Source organism: Rhipicephalus microplus, chromosome 7, assembly GCF_043290135.1.
Source record: "Rhipicephalus microplus isolate Deutch F79 chromosome 7, USDA_Rmic, whole genome shotgun sequence".
NCBI lineage: Eukaryota > Metazoa > Arthropoda > Arachnida > Ixodida > Ixodidae > Rhipicephalus > Rhipicephalus microplus.
In genome coordinates, this window is record NC_134706.1 from 20085235 (window position 1) to 20107539 (window position 22305).

The window sequence follows — 22305 nt, forward strand, 5'->3', positions numbered from 1 at the left end:
CCCTTTAAAATTGAGGCAGATGAATGCGAATGTCTTGATCTACGTTGCATGTGACACTTGTTCGGTTAAAACAAAAACTCTCTTTGTTGTTAACCCGACGGGTACACACACAAACCCACATGTCCATGCACTGCTGACGTTTCGTGTTTTTAACCTTGCACTTAAGTGAGTTGGGAAGGGAAGAAATACTTCTTCATCCCAATCTTCTAGCGCTGCTACTGTACCATAAGCCGTGTTCGGCGATTCATGTGAAAGCCAAACCCTTTGCCCGTTGAGAGTGTTTTCTTTTTTTCGAGAGAGAGTTGCGACTGAGTGTCAGTATATGTGATTGGTTGCGAGTGTCCGTCTCTATTTGTCACGTGGTGTTTCGAGAGAAAGCGCGCCCTCTAGCTGCCGATTCGTCACGTCCCCGTTTCTCAGCGACCCGTACGGAAAAACCCACGCGTCTGTTGCGTCCCGAAATAGCGCTGTATGAATGAAGCAGATAAGTAAAATAGTAGGATGAGCGAGTTTACACCGCAATTTATCGGCATATGCACGTTGTTTCGTCTATTGTGTGCAACATAAAAAATACAGTAAAAACCAACTCCACCCCAAGGCGAAACTGTACGAAATGCGCATCGCTGATTCGCCTGCGTTTCGCTTGCGTTTATTAGCTCATTTGATTTATTGTGTTCTTTTCTTGTGTTCATTTTTCATTTTTTGATTTTTTCTGGAGATTACGTCACTGTCATTACCCTTTAAGTTTTCATTGTCATAATCAGATTTCTATCGAGATTACCAACTTTCTTTCCGTACTTTCTTTTCTGCGGTACGCTTCTTTAAGCGCGGTGCGTTTAACACCCGGAACACCGGGGGCTGGCGAATCACCTCAGTTTCTCTTTTCTCTTCCGTAGACCCGTGTCTAAAGCGCTAACTACATGTACGCGTCACAGCGCGTCAGCGCGTAGCTCGTAGACTCGGTGCTGCGCCCTCTCCCTATAACGGGAAAGAGCACGGCTACACGAAGCTGCACGCCTTCTCTCTCTCTCTCGCTTAGGGAGAGGGCGCGCGTGAGGAGAAGACACGCGCCGCTCTGACGCGTTAAAAAGGCATACGTGTGGTTAGGCCTTCTCCCGTTGGCATTTTGCAAGCGCCTCGCTTTCTCGGACAGACGAATTAGCGCTTGCCTTACGCTGACGCTCATGGGCACGCAAGTGGTGGCGCTCCGAGCGGGCTCGGCTTTTGAGTATCAAACGCGGGAACCAGGTGCACATCAGTGCAAGTCATGAAACGACGACAGGGTGAGTCGCTCCAAACTGTTGCGCAATTAAAAACAAAAAAGCTCTATTTGTGTTGACTTCTTGCATAACAGACAGGCTTGGCAGCTGTCGAATATATCACATACTGCAGAAAGGCAACAGAGTTCGTACGAAAAGGACGCCGTCACAATGCTTCGAAAGTTCACGAGTGCACCATCACGAAGAACTCGAAATTCGGCACGTCGAAGTCATGACTCTGAGACGTCACAAGCGAGGCACGGTCCATGACTTGGTCGATCCGCGCCCCGGTGGTCTAGTGGTAACGGTGGTCGAGTGATGACCCGCTGCTCGCGTAACTGAAGCCCAGCAGTGGCAGTCGCGTTCTCGATGGAGGCGAAAATTCCTGAGACAAGTGTGCCTTGATTTATGTGCACATTAAAGCGCCCCAGGAGGTAGAAACTTCCGGAGCCCTCTCCTACGGCGTCTCTCGTGATAATATCGTGATTTCGGGACGTTAAACTCCCGCAATTATTACTATCGTGAAAACGTGGCTGTCTTTATTGAAATGCAAAGGCCGCGGCCAATAGAGTTTTTCAAAATTAACTAGAGGGCACTCTGGCGCTGCGATCGTTCAGCGACCATGGCAATGATGGGTAGTACACCCATTTGCCTAGTCTTCGCACTTGCGGGTGGCGAAACGTACTTGCGGCTTCGTTTATTGCTGTGTTTCGACTTTGTTTTGAAAGAAAGATTCAACCCTTTTGAACTTCGTGACCCAATTCGGAAAGGTAATTCGAAAAAAAAATAGGGTGGTGAAGCGCAGTCGCTGAACATTTGCTGATTTTTGTTTCGTGAGAAAACAGCTTCAAGCCACACGAACACACACGGAGCCAAGAGCAGGCCAGAAGTACGAAGTTTAGACAAGCGTGTGTACTACCCATCATTCCCATGCTCGCTGAAGCGCTGTGCATTGCAGCTCCCATAGACACTAGCGCCAGAGTTCCCTCTAGTGTATACCGGGAAACTCTATGCCGCGGCCCGAATCAACCTCGCGCATTCCGATTCAGCATTCATTGAGTCATCACGGTGAGAGTAATGATAGTTACTGTAACATTTTCTTCAGAGGTCCGATTTTACAGGGCGTCGTGGAGTTAATGCTATGACTGCCAGGTGGGTACGACTGTTCTAGCAGAAGTAGCACTTCTTTTCTGTTTTGCTGGCCGCGAGAAATTGATGCACCGGGTACATTACTTACAACGCATCCCCCTCCCCCCGAAATGGCAGGCGCTCGATCTTGCTCGATCTCGGAGGCCGCGCTTTTGTATACGGAGGTCGAGCAGCCAGTTAACTGTGCATATTATACCTGCGCAATTTACAATTACGTTTTTTTTCTTCTCAGGAGCTCGTCCGTAGTGCTTGACTAAACAGGGTCTCCTTCCGTCTCAGGCCATCCCTTGTGAGGTGTGTGCAGCGTCGTTAAAACGCCCACTCTTTACAGCGTAAACCTAGCTATAACGCACGATACTTGCGAATATACTCAGTCTTACCTAAGCAGAAGTTGCAGCGCGTCACGACGTATTGGTACGACTGCAACATTAGAAGCTGCAGAGTGAACTATTACTGTGCGCGCGTTAGAGACCAAGTTTGCCGACAACATTTGTCGTTTAAGAGCGCGCCCAACCTTCTGAAGCGGTGCTATAAGTGCGACAGCTGAGGCTGCGTCCCTCTCGAAACACTCAGTATTTTCTTTCCTTCTTTCACTTTCAATGCATGCGTGTTTGCGAGCGGTTGTACAGTGCAATAACACAACGTCCTGTTCCGAAATCGACAGTGTACGCAGGGAGACATTTATCAAGTCGCGAAATCGGCGTCAGAAGTTTAGGGACCGGTTTCGAGAAAGTTGTGAATTTCATCGCAGCTTTCTAACTGTATTCGATCAAACTGCTCATTGCATGTCCTTAACACCGATGATAACAGGCCAAAAATACTAAACTAATTCTCCGAGGCGAAACAGGGGCTATATATTGATAAGAAATATCACTACCAGGAAAAACAAGGGAAGCGCGGGTAGAGAATAAAGACGACGTTGCCTTCACTGCGATCCCTCTGAGTGGGTACGACCCATGGCGGTGGAGATCATCGTTATACTGTGATCGCGGACTCAGGGCCCATTAAAAACCCCCATTAAGTTACCTTACCTTGTGTAACAATTTGGTGGAGGTGCTGGGTCAGTAGTTTGTTTTTTTTTCTTGTGAATCGTGGTCTGTTAACAATGGGCGCTGACTGTACCGCAGGAAAAAATGAGGAAATCCAGACGAGTGATGGAAGCGCCCAAAGCATTTGCATGTTTTAAATGTGGCATTACAACCACTTTTGTCACACAATTCACTCTTATCTTCATTAATCACTGTATCAGTAGGGTACCCTAGAACTTTGGGTACGCAGTCTCTCACATACTGGAAGCTGGAAGAGGACATACTAGAGGGCCTTGACACTAAATCTATCTAGGAGAGAGTTTTAGTTCCGGGGCTTCTAAGTGGCTTGCGTGCGTGAGCTCTAGCGTCCTTTTGTACACTCCAGTGGTGCGGCTGAAGAACAGCAGTAAGCCACACACACACACACACACAAAAAGAAAACAATCTCTTGGGAGCTTGATTGCGAAGCGTGTCCACCACTAAAACTCTCGATCTGAAAAAAATCGCGTACCCCAAGGAACGCCAACCCCGCGTACCTTATATAAACCTGTTTTTGAATAAAACGACTTGCAACACAAACAGGACGAAAGGCGCGTAAAAACGCAATCAAACACCACGCGCGTTTCTCATCCTCATCCTCTAAGTTTTGCTAACAATGGAGTTCCAAACGAAAAAAAAATTCGTTCAATTCTTGTGTGATGCCTTATTTGCCTGTTTCCGCACTTTACATGAAATTCGTGTATACAGTGCCGAACCTTATTTGAATCGTTCGTTTCAGTTCGTTTCGAACAAAATGCCGAACTCTATACACTACAGCGAAAATGAAAAAGCGAAAATGAAAAAATTCGATATGACAGTGCAATGAACGGGAGCAGCAGATAATTTGCGAACATGACTTTTTTTTTTTTCCTGAACTCACGCAGGGTAAACTACACATAATAGAGCGGTTGACTGGGCTAGTTGGTATGGCATACTTGGGTTTTAGCAGCGCGAAAAATGCACGAAGGACAAGAAAAGGACGAGACAAGCACTGACTTCCAACTAAAATTTTATTGACGGGAAGGCCGTTAATATGCAATGGAGCACAACGAGTGAAAAATGACAAATTTTAAGATACACTTATCACCGATCGCTATGCCTGCTGCGCCGACCCTCGCACCTCAAGAAACATATCTCTTTATCTGATAGGGCGACTGATGGCTTGCTTACGCATGCGCTGCTTTCAAGCTCCATTTGAGCAGCCTCATAAATTATACGCACGTTTTCCTCTTTAATCTTGCATAGAACTGTTGTTTTTTCAAACAGCGGAGTGCACCCACACGTGCTCACGTGTTGCGCTAAGAAGCCATCTTTTCCGCCACGAACATTATTGGCGTGTTCCCGTAAGCGATCGTTTAAGCATCTGCCCGTCTGGCCCACATAACATGCACCGCAAGAAAATGGGGTCCTGTAAACGACGCCTAACGCGCAGTCCACAAACTGCGTCCTGTGCCTAACCATACACCGTTTTCCCAAACTCTTTACAGGGCAGGTCCTGTTTGTCAACTGGGACAACTTATCAGGGGCACTGAAGACCACTTTCACATTGAGGCGCTGTCCAATTTTCTTAAGGCGGTGTGACACGGAATGCATGTACGGAATAACTGCCACTTTTTCCCGCTTTTCCGCTGTGGTGCCATCTCTGTTGCCGTCAGTGCCCAATCGTTTCCTTTTTCTGTGCATTGCCTCCGCCACAGAAATGAGCAAAGTGCGCGGGTACCCTTCTCTTTCTAGGCGCTCCGACTGTGCCAGGAGACTAGCTTCTAAGACGTGGTGACAAGACCTCTCTAAAGCATTGTGAAAACATGATTGAACAATGGCTCTCTTTACTAATTTGCTATGCGCAGACGAGAACGGAAGAAAAGGCTTCTGCGAGCGAGGCTCGTAACACCAGCACGTGTGGTTCTCCAAAAAAGAAATCTTTAGGTCAAGAAAGCGGATGCTATCCCTTTCCGGCGTCTCGTGCGTCACCACGAGTGGATAGAGGCATTCGCGAAATATTTGCAACACCTGCATGACCTTGGAATGAAAGGTCTCTAAATCACAGCTCAAAATTAACAGATAATCATCCACATACCGAAAGGACTTTACTACAGAAAGTTCACCGAGCTTCTCATTCAGTACCCTATCACATTTGGCTAATAGCAAGTCACTTAGAAAAGGAGCTATGGACGATCCTATTGAGACACCTTCTTTCTGTATATATGTTTTTCCGTTCCATTCTACAAACGTTGATGTGATGTACAAAGATAAAAGTTCTAAGAAACCTTTGGACGACATACACGTGGTGTTCTGAAATGGCACCGCGCCGAAACTGTCAATGCATTCATCAATGCACGCTAACAAATCTTTGTGCGGAAGAGAGTAATAAAGGTCTTTTATGTCTATCGAAAAAGCTCTCAACCTCGCGCCTGGATGCTGCTTCAGAAAGTTGACGACTACACGTACCATTCGAAATGTCCCCAATATATATAAGGCATGTATAGTTTGCACGTTATAAATAGATGACGCTTTGAAGCTTGCTATCCCTATTTGTGTGACGTATAGAATTTTTTCGTTTCAAGCTAGCATCAAGAATATGTATTTTCCGTTGCTTTACCGCGTCTATCAAGGATGACTTAACTAAGGTGCGAAAGGTGGCGCTACTGTCCTAGCCCGAAGTGGCCCGCTCTCAGGTTGGGACCGAGTGGCCTAGCTTTTTGGCTGCTTAGCGGGTTCGTTGCACTACCCCCAACTGTCCTAATTCTTCAGAACGATACCTACCTAATTTAGCGGGAACCCTCACGACTCGCCTAGCAACATCGGTTATTCAGCGCCCAGAATCATAGAGTTTCTCAAAATTAAGTAGAGGGCACTCTGGCGCTGCGATCGTTCAGCGACCATGGGAATGATAGGTATTACACACGTTTGCCTAGTCTTCGTACTTGCGAGTGGCGAATCGTACTTGCGGCTCCGTTTATTGCTGTGTTTCGGTTTTGTTTTGAAAGAAAGATTGAACCCTTCTGAACTTTGTGGGCCAATTTGGAAAGTAAGTCTAAAAAATAAGATGGTGAAGCGTGACCGCTGAACATTTACTAATACTTGTTTTGTAAGAAAAACAGCTCCAAGCCACACGAACACACACGGAGCCAAAAGCAGGCCAGAAGTACTAATATTAGACAAATGTGTGTACTACCCATCATTGCCATGCTCGCTGAAGCGCCGTGCGTTGTAGCTCCCATAGACACTAGCGCCAGAGTTCCCTCTAATAAGTATTGTAGGAAACTCTATGCCCGGAATGATATTCTTTTTAATGATTCTGTACGCTGTGCTCAAAGGACTATGACAAAAAAAAATAATGGGACAAGTGATGACGTGAGGTGTGTGTTTTCTATAAGCACGCTAACAGAGAAGTTAAAGATTGTTTTGGCTCGAGATTTTCAAACGCATGTCGTTGAGCGGGACGCTTCGTCTGCAGCCGTTATGCGCACGACGGTGCCAATAATAGTACACATGCACTGCATCCGAGATTGTACGCTTGTGCGCACAGCTAGGAATCTCGGAGGCCACGCGATACGGGGGCACAGTCATCCAGCGACACTGAAGTCGTCACCGTTCGCTGGAGGGCGCTGGCTAATTACCTTTCAGTTTATAATTGGTGCTGGACGGTCCGAAAGCTATCCTCCGATTCCCACGTATCTTCGTAGCAGGCATGTTGCAAGGTTTGCGAAGCAAACGGCAAAATTGTGGCCAATAACAAGCACGTGTTCCAGTTAAGTGTGTCGTGTAGTGTAACGGATATCGCCCGGTAGAAGCAATTTTTAGCAGACGGTTGTTTTCTCTTGAATACTTCTTGAGCATTAGCGATGGTTACTGTTTGAGTAAGATATTATTGCTCAGCAAATGAAACGCATCGTTGTAAGTCAACCAGAATGTATGTCGACCCCCCCCCCTCAAGTCGCACCACACACACAAAAAAAGCGTGGGTGCATTTTATACGGAAACTTTACTTGCGATGTCACTTAAAAAAACAAACTCCAATTCGGCATGAAAAAGACTCTTCACAGCAGAGCCTCAAAGCTGTGTAGAAAAGCTAGATTTAAAAAAATACGTCGGGATCATATTCAGAAAATTTTGCGCAAATCGTTGCTGAGGGTGCTTGCTGGTTGTGGACGAGAAAATAACGTATACGTTGCAGCTAGAGTCGGAACGTAAACGTAATGTTGTAACCATGCCACAGGGCACGTGATTTCTACATTGCTACGACTGTTAATCGGCCTGACAACCAAAGTTCCGATTTCGATTGTACGTTGACCTATACCCTCTAGTTCGGATCTTAAATTTAGACAAAAATGGGCCGACCTAAAATCGCGTAAACGCGGTATGGTATTCATGAATTATCCCGGGGGCGTAGCCTTCTTGCGCGTTACTGCAGCAGACGACGCGATTTGGGATGCTATTCCGAGCACTGTAGAACGCCACCATGTTGCCAAGTTTGCCATCTCCTGAAATCTGATTGGCCTACAGAGCTGCTAGGACTTCTCTGATTGGCTTAAGATGTCGCCATCAGGGAATTTCACACTATCCAGAATAGTATCCGCTAGAAAGGTGTAGTCTGTGGAACGTATACCACAACCCCATCTTTAATGTTGTCACGAGAGCTCAAAAACAAAGGCATTGGAACGTGTACCATTCTTCTTTCAGCCTCTATACGTTGCATTGTTGTGAACTCAGTTTGATGCTTACGCTGTTTGCGAAACTTTTCTCCCAGCTCAAATGCACACTTCTTCGTACGTTGAAAGAAGCGACTAGATCTTATCCGGTACGATCACGAAGCGGCCCGAAACAAAACCTCCGATACCAGTTACGGGACGCTATGGCGATCTCAGAGGTCATGTCTGAAAGAAACAGGAAGGAACATTCACAAATCGAATGAAGAGCAATCGCAGGTTATTCGGTTCGGTGTTTAGAGATATTTTATTCGGCATGACATCGCTGATAAGAAGAGCGATTGTCGAAGCAGAGATAAAAAAACGTGAGGTACAAAGAGAAAAGTTCCGCAAGCGAATGCCTGCAGTTTGAATGTTCGCGGTACCGACCAGTGTCTGTTGCGTACAATTTGTGGCTGTTACTGGCGGTTACGTTCTTGTGGTGAACATCTTATAACGTATGTTGTTTGTATCTAGCGCACTGTTGAGTCATGCTTCGAACGTTAAAGAACAAAAAAAACCACCTTACGGAAAGTGTTCGTATCAGTGAATCGCGCAAAGTTCTTGCGGTATTAATCTGCATGCGCTCAGTTGAACGTGTGCAGTTGCTTGTGATGTGTGTTGAGAAATTGTTGTTCTGCGGTGCAAGCAACGTTTCGCTTTCCAGAAAATAGAAAATAGAAAAAAAAGCACAGGCTGCCGTACAAGTATTTTACCCTCGCATTCCGCGATTTCTACCAGAGCTCTTTGAACATTCCTCCAGCTTAACTGAGTAGAGTGACACCAAATATTGGCCAGAATACTCATTCACGTTAGCTGTTAGAGAGGGGGAAAAAAGAATAGACATCACTGGCGATAAAGTACTTTAGAGAACGTAATTATTGGCCGCCTTAGACAATATTCTGTATCATGAAATACCAAACAAAGTTCTCACTCTCCAAGTGCAGCTACTGCAATTGCTGACGTGCTTGGCAACACTGCTTAGTGACGGCTATCGTCTATGGTTTGGCTAACTGGATAAAGTCGGCCAGAGTTGGCTACACGATGGCCAGTGCTGGGATGCCCCTTTGTAGGTTATCAAATGCCGCCATACTATCAAATTTGGCCTTTGGTCATATCTGATTGGCTTAGATGGCTGCTCCGTGCGTTCTAAATGACTTAAAAAATTCCTGCCATTACGAAATCTGACAACAAGACGTAATTTGACGCTGTCCAGAATAACACCCTTGGAGAAGAATGATTAGAAATAGCTAAATTTGTACCGTTGACTGACTGTGGAAAACATTTCGTTATGTGGTCGCTAGTTACGGCCATATTATAGGAGATGTTGGCTTGACTGAGCCATATGATGTTGGCTGCGTGCTCTTCTTATCACTTGGTCCAAATCCAACGGCTAAACCTGCCTGCCGAACTTTCGTGACCGACGTTTCTCACGAGGTGTCATCAAAGAGCTCTTGATCTCTGGCCGGGTTGGCGTTGGCTAACCCAAGCCTTCGTCACTAGCCAAGCCAAGGCGAACTCGAAGCCAAAGATGGACCACGTTGCAGACGACAATTTTCCTCGCAACGGCCGTTTGCTCAAAGCCTGGGAACTGTCGACTCAGCTTGCATTAGGGAACTTTCTCTTCTCGATTAAGTATAAACTTAAGCCGCGCTCGAAGAGAAGACTGGGGTGTGGTCACGTGTCATACTGGTTGTATACGGACTAGATTTTTCTGCACTTGTTTTTTTGTTTTCCTGCCATTGACTGAGTCGGCAATTTCGAAGCTTCTGGAAACGGCCTTCCAGGGTCGCCGTTGGTGCTGCCTCACAACGTTTCTGTTTGTTTTCATGAGTGAAATGTGTGTGCATGGGTGCGTTCGAAAGTGAGAATCGGGAAAGCGCCTCTCCAATGTGTGGCCGTATCCCGTCGCATTTAATTGTTCCATTTGTATACTGACATACGAGGGTTGTTCGTTAGACAACGCCGGCAAATGTGTGACAGGCTCAATGCGCCGTTTCAACGAGGGTCGTCTGCTTTCAGTTAGTCAGTTAATTAATTAGTTACTTTGTCTGCTTGTTCGTTTTTTGTTTGTTTGTTTACTAGAAAACTCTTCGGGTATTTTCATTTGCAAACCCACGCTGAACAGACGTTAACGCTTATCGTCTGCTGTCAGTAGGTCGTCTGATACAGGTATTGTCCAGCTCAAGCACTCAGACACCACTTTCTCAAATAAAAAAGAAATACACAACAGAGATCCCGAAAGCCATGTTTCAGCAGGTTGCACAAACCGGAAGCTAACTTAGAGTAGAAAGCACGCCGTAACCGTCATGTTTGTATATCATCGAATACGTCCTAGCTCACATGTTTCGAATACGAAATCATCTAGTGTCGACAGGTTTACGTCATTTATTTGCTATTCAACATTACACACCGAAGAGATAGACAGTGCGCGATAACAGACATACTTGAAGCATAGGGGCGGAAACCTTTAATCCTGCGCGTGTTAACGATGTTTTATGTCTGCGGCGATAAGAACTGTGAGCTTGAATATTGTATTTTATCACAGCGAGTATCGAAAGTGAATTCTCGAAAAACAGAAAAAAAGCATCAGATCAAATCGGGGAGATTCTTCAGTGTTCGCGCGAAACTGCTTTGGTTCGGCTAATAGCCCAACACTGTTAATTTTGCTGGGCGACAACAACATCAAGAAACAGTTCTCTATGATGACAATTGTTTTGCGCTACACATAATTTCCGAGCATGTCCAATCTGCCAAAGCTGTGCGGCTATAAACTTACGCCAACAAAGAGTCGTCTCGAGGCGTTTTTCTATCCTACTCGCGCTAGTCTACACCATGCTTCCATTTTATTCACCCAAGTCGTCAGTTCGTTTCGATTCGACTCAAGTGAACACGCTCAATAAATTTGACTCACTCAAGTCGTCACGCTGTTTAAATTGAGGAGGAGGAATAAATGATGAAGGACAGGAAGGTTAGCCGGTGTTTAAATTCAATTCACTCAATTACGCACGCTATTTCAATTCGATTCACCAAAGTCGACGCGCAGTTTCAGTTTGACTCACTCACTCAACAGTTTTTATTTGAATCACCAAGTCAACAGGTCGTCCTGATTCGGCTCAAATACGTACGCTGTGTCAAATCAGCTTACTCAAATCGACTGACTCCTTCGATTCGACTCGCTCACGTGTACACGCTCTTTGGATTCGATTGAACCAAGTCGATACACTTGCGCAATGCTTCCATTCAATTCAGTTAATCGACAGCGTGTTTAGAATCGCCTTCCAAGTAGTAACCCCATTTCAATTCCATTCATCCGATTCGATGCGCTATTTCAACATGACTCAACATGAGGTAGACACGCTGTTTCGTTTCGAAATGCTGTGCAGGGATCCCAGTCGCAGTGCGTGGGATGTCCCCGTTCTAACAGGAAGTGTACTGAAACTCAAGCGTAACTGTTCTTATATTTAATCGTGCGAAGCAGACGACCCTCGGTTCACCACGGCGCGATTTAGAGAGCCGGCGTGAGTGGACAGCCAGACGGAACTGTAACACGCTCTACTTGTGAACACTGTACACACTGAGAACACAAACGTATGTTACCATTATTACTCTCGTCACACAGTTCCACCATGCTTGCTAGAGTGGGCCACGGTGCATTCGTTTTCGATGTCGGTTAATAAAAAAGAAATTACTGTCTGTCTTTCGCCGCCACGTGTACGCGTCGTATTTATTAGAGCGAACGCTCTATTGACGGCGTCATCAGGTTACGCCATGTGAAGATGTCATCTGAGTATGTCATGGTGACGTCACACATTTACGCAGTATGTTCTATTGACGGCGTCATCAGGTTACGCCATGTGACGATGTCATCACGGTATGCCATGGTGACGTCACACATTTACGCAACGTGTGACGTCGCTCGATGATGTACGTCATCGATTACGTAAGCCGCATGAGTTCTTGTACCAATTAATTCGCCTTCCCTGTTTCTCCCAAAACACCGGCCACTTGAAAGGACATTTAAAAAGACGCTAAAGAGGGAAAAAAACAACAACACAATTTTTGGCGTATTAGTAAAGAACACAATTTCAAAGCCCCGCAAAAAAAAAAACCCTTACCGCAAAACGATGCTCCGAGAGCGAGAAAATGAGACAAAAGAAAAACGCGGGTTGAGACACCACCTTGAAGTTTCGGCAATAAATACCGTGATGTCATGAATTTTGACACCGTCTACGCGGCCCTACGTAGTCTTTATTCAGTAAAACTGTAGTACATAGTCATATGTGAGGTCTAAAAACTCTAACATACAAATTTTTAGAAAATTTCATCGAACCCATGTAGCGAAATTACGAAACACACATTTTGAAATTCGTGACGTAAAGTGTATAGCTTTTGGCGCCAAATTCAAAAACTGGAACTTACGACGATTTTCGCTGCTAATAATGAATTTATCACAGATAAACTCATGACAATACAGTTCTCAGAGTACAGTTCACCAATATAAAACAAGTCATTGTTTAACTTTACTGCCCCTTTAAGACATTGGCCTTAAACAAAATAAGTTATATTCGGTAGCTTCAGTGCTAAATTATAATCAAACAACTTCAAAATAAAAAATTCACTTGTCATTTATGCAATCACCCGAGGCGACTCGAAGGTGAAAGTCATTTTCCTTTAACGCGTTAGCGTTACAGAGCTGGTTACGCACAAAATTCGGCGTCAGCGTCATTGTCGGCGTGGGTGTCATTGGTTGTTGGCGAAAAATCCTCATCCTGTCCATGACAGAAAAATCGAGAAAGATACATAATGTTAAAAATTTGCAGGCCCCAGTAAATATGGAACCCATATATCTTGCGTGGGTAACAGGTGTTCTACAACAAAGCCACGCATTTGTCTGGAAATATACAGTGGAAATAGCTTCTTCTGCTTGTAAATGCAGTGAAAATAGCGTTCAGGCTTTACGAACATACGCGTCCTGTACGCAGGCTTCACAACACAACATGAATTAGCGCAGTACTATTGCGTGGTACAAGCGTACATCGCCATCGTACGTCAGAACACGGGATTATAGTGACTGCGTGGGCTAAAGGCGGCCACCCACAAGAAAGGACACATACGTTAGCATACGCATTTGAACGCGATAGCGTTAGAGAGCTCGTGTCGCAGAAGTTCCGCCGTCGGCGTCGGCCCCGTTGGTTGTGAGCAAAAAATCGTCCGTGAGCGAAAAAGCAAGTTGCAGAAATCGCCACGGGAAGCCGCTACTTGTCCACGCCTGCACACGCGATCACACAAACAAAGCCGCGCATTCGAAGAAAAAAAAAGTGCTCAAGGTCACGAGGCGTGGTAGTTTCTTTGCCCCATCCACCCCTTCCTTCTTAGCTTCCAGCGCTTTCGTCGGGACGCGAGAAGTGATAGCGCAATTGCAGCATGCGACGAACCTTTGTAACTCCACTCGCACTGAACGGATTCCAAAAATTTTTTGCGACGTTAAATTCGTGGAGCAATAAGCTATTCTAGTGAATTCATTCCATGGTTACTTGAAAAAGTGTTCCCGAGCCCATTTAACCCGTTTTGCTCGACAGCTGTCACGACGAAAACGAGCCCATTCGGCTATTTGTTGGCGCATTTGGGAAGCCTCAAACTACGTCGAAAAAGGCCAAGATAGTGAAGCCATCGCCGCTAAAAACACACAAGAACATTAAAAGAGCTCTAAAAATGGACAACTATGTCCATCTAGCGGAAAACGTACCATATCTTTCTAGAGGCGTTTATCAAGAAAACAGCAAACGCTAGATAATGTGCTACTATCTACGAGATATCGTAAGACTCTTTTATGGCCTCCGAGATGGCGAGCGCACTGCGTGTATCTTGGAGATCATAAGTTTCTTGCTTTAGATCGAAAACCTGTATGTACCATTCGCGCGCGCGCGCTGGTACGATCTACGGTGTTAAATATATTAATTAGTATGCACTTGGCGGTTGAAGGGCGCGCTTGGGGCCGGATTTCGCTATCGCGTTTAACTCATAAAGGTGACGCTTAAGATCCTACTATTTTTAGAAGACCTTCTTCTAGGCAAGTTGGCACACAACTGTGATAGGAATCGTTGGGCAATCAATTTGACAACCATAGGAAAAGGGCAGAGTAAACATAAAGAGGGAAAACTAAATTAGGAGTTTTCTTTTTTTTTTCTAAAAGATCCGAATGCAAAAACCGCAACTAGGCTAAACTTCAGTGGAAACGAAGAATCTCATTAAGAAGCGTCAAATCCTGAAAGTCTCAAGTACAACAGACAAAAAAGAACTGGCAGAGCTTTAGAAGTTGATTAATAGGCGTAAGGTATGCGATGTAAGAAGGTATAACACGGAGAGAATTGAACACGCTCTGAAAAACGGATGAAAGGTCAAAGCAGTGAAGAGGAAACATGGGATAGGCAAAAATATGATGTCACTAAGGGACAAAGAAGGCAAAATAACTACCAATATGGATAGGATAGTTAAAATAGCGGAGGAGTTTTACACAGATTTGTACAGTAGCCGAGACAACCACGACCTTAATACTATAAAAACTAGCAGTAACCCAGATGACACCCCACCAGTAATGATAGAAGAAGTTAGAAAAGTTTTGGAGAACATGCAAAGAGGCAAAGCTGCTGGTGAGGATCAGGTAACATCAGATCTGCTGAAAGATGGAGGACAGATTGTATTAAAAAAAACTAGCCACCCTGTTTACGAGGTGTCTCCTGACAGGAAGGGTACCAGAGTCTTGGAAGAACGCTAACATCATCTTAATACATCAGAAAGGAGATGACAAGGAGTTGAAGAATTACAGGCCGATCAGCTTGCTCTCTGTAGTATACAAGCTATTTACAAAGGTAATTGCTAACAGAGTAAAGAAAACATTAGAATTTAATTAACCAAAGGAACAAGCAGGATTTCGAACAGGCTACTCAACAATTGACCACATTCATACTATCAATCAGGTAATAGAGAAATGCTCAGAGTATAACCAACCACTATACATAGCCTTCATAGATTACGAGAAGGCGTTTGATTCAGTAGAAATATCAGCCGTCATGCAGACACTGCGGAATCAGGGCGTAGATGAAGTATATATAAACATTCTGGAAGAAATCTACAGGGGATCAACTGCTACCATAGTGCTTCATAAAGAAAACAACAGAATACCAATCAAGAAGGGTGAGGCAGGGGGACACAATCTCCCCAATGCTATTTACCGCGTGCTTACAGGAGGTTTTCAGAAGCCTAGAATGGGAACAGTTAGCGATAAGAGTTATTGGAGAATACCTTAGTACCCTGCGCTTCGCCAATGACATTGCATTGCTGAGTAACTCAGGGGACGAATTGCAACTCATGATTATGGAGTTAGACAAGGAGAGCAGAAAGGTGGGTCTTAAAATTAATCTGCAGAAAACGAAAGTAATGTACAACAACCTCGAAAAGGAGCAGCGCTTCGAGATAGGTAATAGTGCACTTGAAGTTGTAAAAGACTATGTCTACTTAGGGCAGGTAATAACCGCAGAGCCTAACAACGAGATTGAAATAACTAGAAGAATAAGAATGGGGTGGAGCACATTCGGCAAGCACTCTGAAATTATAACAGGTAGATTGCCACTATCCCTCAAGAGGAAGGTATATAACAGCTGTATCTTGCCGGTACTTAGCTACGGAGCAGAAACCTGGAGACTTACAAAGAGGGTTCAGCTTAAATTGAGGACGACGTAGCGAGCAATGGAAACAAAAATGGTAAGTGTAACCTTAAGAGACAAGAAGAGAGCAGAGTGGATTAGGGAACAAGCGGGGGTTAAGGATATCATAGCTGAAATCAAGAAGAAGAAATGGACATGGGCCGGGCATGTAGCGCGTAGACAGGATAACCGCTGGTCATTAAGGGTAACTAACTGGATTCCCAGAGAAGGGAAGCGGGTTAGGGGGAGACAGAAGGTTAGGTGGGCAGACGAGATTAAGAAGTTTGCGGGTATAAATTGGCAGCAGCAAGCACAGGACCGGGTTAACTGGCGAAACATGGGAGCGGCCTTTTTCCTGCAGTGGACGTAGTCAGGATGATGATGACGATGATGTACTCTACTATGGGAGAGCTGAGAGCCATCCCCTGGACAGAGTGGTGGGGGTAGGGGGGGTTTAGAAAAAGTGGGTAACGATTTAGAGTACATGGTACTCTAGTATGGGTCGTCGGTGGGCCTATTCGTGAGTGGTGGTGTGTTTAGCAAAAGTTGTTAACGATTTTGAGTATTTTGTACTCTACTATGGGAGAGCATATAAAGCCGTCCAGTGGGCCTCCTGCGGTAACCTTCATTTGTCAGTAGGGGTGTTTAGAAAAAATTGTTCACAGATTTCGAGTACTTCGTATACTCAACTACGGGAGAGCACTGAGCCGTCCTGCTGTGTGTTTAAAAAAAGTGGTAAACGCTTTTAGACTACTTAGTACTCCACTATGGGAGAGTGTAAAGCCGTCCCTTTCACCTTTGTCGACCAAGCAGGCTGAAGCACTGTGTATAGATAAGGATGTTGACGATTTCGAGTACCTCGTACTGAACTATGGAAGAGCAGTGAGCCATCCCTAATAACACTATGGTACTGCACTGTGTTTAGAAAAAGTTGGTGTAATAATTTAGAGTACTAAGCACTCTACTATGAAAGAGCGTTAAGCCGTCCCGTTTGTTTGTTTAGAAAAAGTGGGTAACGATTTAGAGTACTAGGTACTCTACTATGGGAGAGCTTAAAGCCGTCCCTCTTTAGCTACGTACAGAATACATCATTGTGACTTGCGAGGAATGCAGATTCGAGGCGTGCCGTGAAATTCGGCCACGCGTATGCACGTTTCTGACGCCGGTTTTCGATGCAGGATCTTCCCTGTTTTCGCAAATTTTATCAGAGATTCGAAGACGTGTGCTTATTCTTAAGTAATATTGTGAATGAAACACGAAGGCTTTTATCCAAAAATGTTCCTAGCGTTTACCTAAGCAAAGAAAAGCACTCGCTGACTGAACATAATACTGCTTATACCGATCTCCTGAAGGGACCCTGAAACGCGCTGAGCTTTGTCAGAACTCACAGCATATCCACGAACTGAATTATGATGAGTGTGGCGAAGCGTCCATCAGTCCACCCGCGCTTCTGTCTGTCCATGCGTCCGTCCATCCGTCCGTCTGTCCATCCATCCGTGCGTGCGTCTATCCGTCCGGCCAGCCATGCATGCGTCCATCATTGGGTGCGTCTGTCTGTCCGTACGTGCATCTCTTTGTCTATGAATAGGGCGCCCGGCGAAAAGGAGGGGGGAGGGGTAGATGTGATTAAAAAAAGCTGACGGCCACGGGTGGCGCTGCTGTAGCTAGGTATTCATCCATCCATCGAAGAAAAAAATGGCAGCATATCCCAGAGTGAATGATGGAGAGTGGGGCGAAGCATCCGTCCGTCCATTCGTTCTTGCTTCCGTCCGTCCATGCGTCCGTCTGTGTGACCGTCAACGCGTCCATCCGTCGGTGCAGCCATCCGTGCGTCCGTCCATGCATCTGTCTATGTGTCCGTTCGTCCATCTACTCAACACTCCAAGTACCACCATCTCTCAACTTTCATCATATATTCCACATATAGATGCACCGCCATCCAGCGGCCATTCCAAATACTAAACGAGAGGTGGCACACTCCACTTTCTTACGGCTTGCGCTTCGTGTCTACTTCCCTTTTTATCCACCTCGAGTCTATGGTATATACTAGTTCACTGTATTCGTGGCACTGCGGCTCAACGCTCGCTAAACCTTTCTAAAACCGAGGAGGTTACACCCAACGAGTATAACGAGCAACCCTTTCTTGTGCTCAATGTACATGCCAATGGCTGCTAATGGGGAATGAGAGACAGGGGAATGAGACTTTTAGTTAACGCGCACGCTGCAAACTTTTTATTGTTCAACAACGCAGAGAAGATATCTCCCACTGGCACCGCCTTGCAGGTCAAACCGTAGGGCATGTTACGCGCTGCTACGAGAGATGAACGGGTGCCGCTTCAAGGAGCTTCGCCCCTAAAAGTGGGTAACTATTTAGAGTACTAGGTACTCTACTATGGGAGAGCGTAAAGCTGTCCCGTGAGGAGCAGAAATAAATGGCCAGCCATTCTGCATGTGGTGGCGTGTTTAGAACAAAATGTTTAACGATTTTGAGTACTTCGTACTCAACTATGAGAGAGCACTAAGCCGTCCCGTGTGTTTTTAAAAAGAAGTCGAGGGAGGGGTAGAAAAGGGGGGTAACGATTTAGAGCACAGAGTACTCTACTATGGGAGAGCTTAAAGCCGTCCCGAGAAAGAAGTACAACTTGACATGGTGATGCGACTTGCGAAACACAAGCATCGAGGCGTGCCGTGAAATGTGGCCACGCGGATGCACGTTTCTCGCGCCAGTTTTTGACACAAGAACCCCACTGTTTTCGCAAATTTTCTCGCACAGTTCAAGACGGGTACTTATTCGTAAGTAATATTCTAAATGAAACACAAAGGCTTTTATCTAAAAATGTTCCTAATGTTTACCTAAGCAGATGGAAAACACTGGCTGACTGAACATAATACTCCTCATGCCAATCTCTTGAAGGGACCCTGAAACACGCTGCGCTATGTCAAAAATCCCAGCATATCCACGAACTGAATTATTATGATTGGGACGAAGCGTCCATCAGTCCATCCACGCTTGCGTCTGTCCGTGTGACCTTCCATGCGTCCGTCCGTCCGTCTGTACGTCCATCCGTGCGTGCGTCTATCCGTCCGGCCAGCCATCCGTGCGTCCATCATTGGGTGCGTCTGTCTGTCCGTACGTGCATCTGTTTGTCCATGCAGTGGGCGCCCGGCGAAAAGGGAAGGAGGAGGGGTAGCTGTGATAAAAAAAAAGCTGACGGCCGCGGGTGGCGCTGCTGTAGCAAGTTATCAGATAAGGAAAAGCAGAAAAGGAACACAGGCCCCTGTGGCGAGCATTTTTGGATATCAAAGGAGCATGTGATAGCGTGGTTCAAGAGGAATTCTGGGGAATACTGGACACCCTAGGTGTGGAAGATGTAGTCACTAATCCTTTAAAGGATATCTATAAAGGTAACAAGGTAGTTATAAAGTGGGAAAAACAGGTATCCAAGCCTGCAGAGGTAAAACGGGGGCTTAGGCAGGGGTGTCCCCTGTCACCCTTATTATTCATGATGTACCTACAAGGATTAGAGGCCAAATTAGAGAGAAGTGGACTGGGCTTCAACCTCTCTTTAGTCAAACAAGGAAAACTTATTGATCAGGCACTACCAGCATTAATGTACGCAGATGATATAGTGCTAATGGCCAACAACAAGGAAGATTTGCAGAGATTGATGGATATCTGCGGTAATTAGGGAGACAGGTTAGATTTTAGATTCAGTAAGAAAAAAATCAGCAGTCATGATTTTCAATGACAACGAAGGTACTGAGCTTAGAATACAGGAGGTCACGCTAGAGATAACAGATAAATACAAATATCTGGGCGTATGGATAAGCAATGGGACCGAGTACCTGAGGGAACACGAAATATACGTGACGACGAAAAGTAACAGGAATGCAGCAGTGATGAAAAATAGGGCACTGTGGAATTACAATAGGTATGATGTTGTGAGAGGAATATGGAAGGGGTCATGGTTCCTGGGCTGACGTTCGGCAATGCGGTCTTGTGCATGAGATCAGAAGTTCAATTAAGTTTAAAAATTAAGCATCGTGGAATAGGTAGGCTTGCTTTAGGAGCTCACGGGAATACACCAAATCAGGGAGTACAAGGTGATATGGGATGGACATCATTTGAAGGCAGGGAAGCTAGCAGCAAGATAACATTTGAGAAGCGATTGAGAGAAATGGGGGAGGAGCGTTGGGCTAGGAAGGTTTTCAGCTACATGTACATGAAGAATGTCGATACAAAATGGAGGAAGCGAACCAGGAAATTGACTGGTAAGTACTTAGAAAACATCAGGTGGCCAAACCAAAAATAACTATCGGTTAAGAAGAAAGCGAAGGAAACGGAGACTGACATGTGGAGAATGGGCATGATTAAGAAGTCCGCACTAGAGATCTATCGAACTTTAAAGCAGGAAATTACCAAGGAAAGGATTCATAATAATACTCGGGGTAGTTCTCTACCGTTTGAGGCCAGGACGGGATTACTGTGAACCAAGACATATCAGGCCAAATACGAAGGGGTAGACACAGTATGCAGTGCGTGTGGAGAGGAAGAAGAAACTGCCGAACACTTGACAATGTTCTGTAAAGGGCTTCACCCTATAGTTCAGGATGATGGCGCAGAGTTTTTCAAAGCACTGGGGTTTAGGGACCGGGTGGGCAAAATAGACTTTAAGCGGGTAGACTTAACTAGAAGGAGGTTATCTGATTGGTGGCTAAAGTCAAGGCACGAGTGAAAATAAACCCTTCACTGCAAAGTACGAATCCTCAAACTCAATTTTAAAGAAAAAAATAAATATAGTTTTTGGTTCATTAAGTATTACGGCTTGGTGGCGCTAGCCACCGCCCGATCTAAAGGGTACAGCCATATCCATCCATCCATCCATCGAAGAAAAAAAATGACAGCATATGCACGGAGTGAATGATGGAGAGTGGGGCGAAGCATCCGTCCGTCTATTCGTTTTTGCTTCCGTCCGTCCATGTTTTCGTCTGTGTGACCGTTCATGCGTCCATTTGCCCGTCCGTGCGTCTTTTCGTGCGTCCGCACGTCCATCTGTGCGTTCGTCCATGCATCCGCCCCTGCGTCCATCCATCGGTGCAGCCATCCGTGAGTCCGTCCATGCATCTGTGTGTGTGTCCGTTCGTCCATCTATTCAACACTCCAAGTACCACCATCTCGCATTTTTTCATCATATATTCCGCATATGCACAACCATCCAGCGGACATTCCAAGGACTAAACGAGAGGTGGCACACGCACACTTTCTTACGGCTTGCGCTTCGTGTCTACTTCCCACCTCTAACCACATCGAGTTCATGGTATATACTAGTTCACTGTATTCGTGGCACTGCGGCCCAACGCTCGCTAAACCTTTCTAATACCAAGCAGGTTATGCCCAGCGAGTATAACGTAGCAACCCTTTCTTGTCAGATAGTGCTCAATGTACGTGCCAATGGCCTCTAAGGAGGAATGAGAGACAGGAGAATTCGGCTTTTAGATAAAAAAAGGGGGGGGAGGGGAAGCTGTGATAAAAAAAAAAGCTGACGGCCGCGGGTGGCGCTGCTGTGGCAAGTTATCCATCCATCCATCGAAGACAAGAATGGCAGCATATCCACGGAGTGAATGATGAAGAGTGGGGCGAAGCATCCATTGTTGAACAATAAAAAATTCGCACGCTGCGAATTTTTTATTGTTCAGCAACGCGCAGAAGAAACTCTCAGCGGCACCACCTTGGAGGTCAAAATGTAAGACTGGTTACACACTACGACTACTACAACGACAACGAGGGACAAACGGGTGCCGCTATAAGGAGCTTCGTTCCTAAAAACAGGTTGCAACACGTGTAAAGGAGCGAGTGCTCGACGCAGCTCAACCGGCGATTAATCGCTGTGCATGCATTTTAGGGGCGAAGCTCCTTATAGCGGCACCCGTTCGTCCCTCGTAGTATGTACCAAGATATAACTTTTTGACCTCCAAGGTGGTGCCGGTGAGAGATTTCTTCTGTGCGTTGTTGAACAATAAAAGATAGTGCTCACTGTACATGCCAATGGCTCCTAAGGGGGAATGAGAGACAGGATCATTCGGCCTTCAGATTACGCCGAACGACAGGATCATTCGGCCTTCAGATTACGCGCACGCTGCGATCCCCATTAGCAGCCATTGGCATGTACATTGAGCACTATCTGACAAGAAAGGGTTGCTACGTTATACTCGCTGGGTGTAACCTCCTTAGTTTTAGAAAGCCTTTGCGAGCGTTGAGCCGCAGTGCCATGAATGCAATGAACTAGTATATACCATGAACTCGAGGTAGTTAAAGGTGGGAAGCAGACCCGAAGCGCAAGCCGTAAGAAAGTGTGTGTGTGTGTGTCACCTTTCGTTCAGTCCTTGGAATGTCCGCTGGATGGCGGTGCTTCTATATGGGGAATATATGATGAAA